This window comes from Myotis davidii, unplaced genomic scaffold (genome assembly GCF_000327345.1).
Source record: "Myotis davidii unplaced genomic scaffold, ASM32734v1 scaffold355, whole genome shotgun sequence".
Taxonomy (NCBI): domain Eukaryota; kingdom Metazoa; phylum Chordata; class Mammalia; order Chiroptera; family Vespertilionidae; genus Myotis; species Myotis davidii.
The window spans coordinates 942,542-943,925 of record NW_006286818.1 but is presented as its reverse complement, the minus strand read 5'-3'; positions in this window follow the sequence as shown (position 1 = coordinate 943,925).

The following is a 1,384-nucleotide window of genomic DNA, read 5'->3' as shown; positions in this document are numbered from 1 at the left end:
CCCCAACCCCCCCAATCCCGGGCCACCTGGCCCCTCTCCTCCCCCACTGCCTCGTCTGCATTTGTTTTTCATTCCACACAAAGCTCAGAGCAGCCCAGGAGAAGGGACCTTGCCCCACGACCCCCGTCCCACCCCCCAATCACCGGTGGGGCCTGTGATCCCCACTATGGTTGCCACAGCTGATCTCGGAGGAGGGGAGGGAAGTAGGAGGAAAGAGGAGAGGAGGTGAGCCCGGACTTGCTCCTGCCTCCTGGACCTGCACCCAGTGGCTGGGCTTTGAGGAGACTGAATGGGGAGAGGACACTGGACTTCAGAGGAAGGGCCCTGGCCGGCCTGCCCGCCGGCTCACTCCCCTCACTCCCACCCTGGAAAGTGCGCTCCGTTGGCCTCAGACAGGCTGTGAGCTCCATGAGGGAATCCCTGCCAATGCCTTGGGCGAGTGCCCGTTCTGAGGGGAGGGCACCGGCGGGTCAGGATGAGGGAGCAGCCACTCATGTGGACATCTGGGCCTGCCAACGCGGAGGCTTCAGTGCAGGGCCGTTTCCATCACTGATGTTTGGCTTGATCTTTGCAACAGAACAACGAGGAAGCCGAAGCACTAAGACTTGTATGACCTGAAGTTACACAGCCTGAGCGATATGGTGCTGAAATAGACACAACATAAAACTTACCTTTTAACCATTTTAAGCGTACAATTCAGCGGCATGAAGCTCATTCCCAATATCATGCACTCGTGGCCACTGTTCAGGTCCAGAACCTTTTTATCACCCCAAGGAACTACAGTTTGAACCATGATTTATCTAACTCCAAAGCCTCCAGACCTGTAATCGTTTACGGCTGAATTAAGTAAACAGGTGACGGAAATGAAAGTAGAGGACTGAATACCCCTGGATTCTGTGTGTAAACAGGAAGTGCAGCAGGATTCAGAAATGACAGCCATATCGTGGCCTCCTTTGCTGGGCTGGACAGTCATGGCCCAGAAGTGCGGTAGCTGCCATGAGGCGGGTTTAGGAGGAGGAGCGGGGAAAGACCACTGCAGGCAGGCGTGGCGAGCAAAGAGGGAGGCTGAAGAAGTGACAACTGCAAACTTGTGTGAGTTTCAAAGGTGGGACTGAATGGGGGTAGGGGGTGGTTGGGGGACATGGCTTGAAATTATATTGACAGGAAACTCACTACTTGCATTTCTTTTTATTTTTTTCTAATGTGTTTTTATTGATTTCAGAGAGAGGGAGAGAGAAACATCAGTGATGAGAAAGAATCATTGATTACTGTCTCCTGCACGCCCCTCCTGGGGATGGAGCCCTGATTGGGGATGACGCTCAATCACTGCGCAGCCACTATTTTCATTTCTATACATTTACGTGGAGCCTTGAGGATGCTTTAG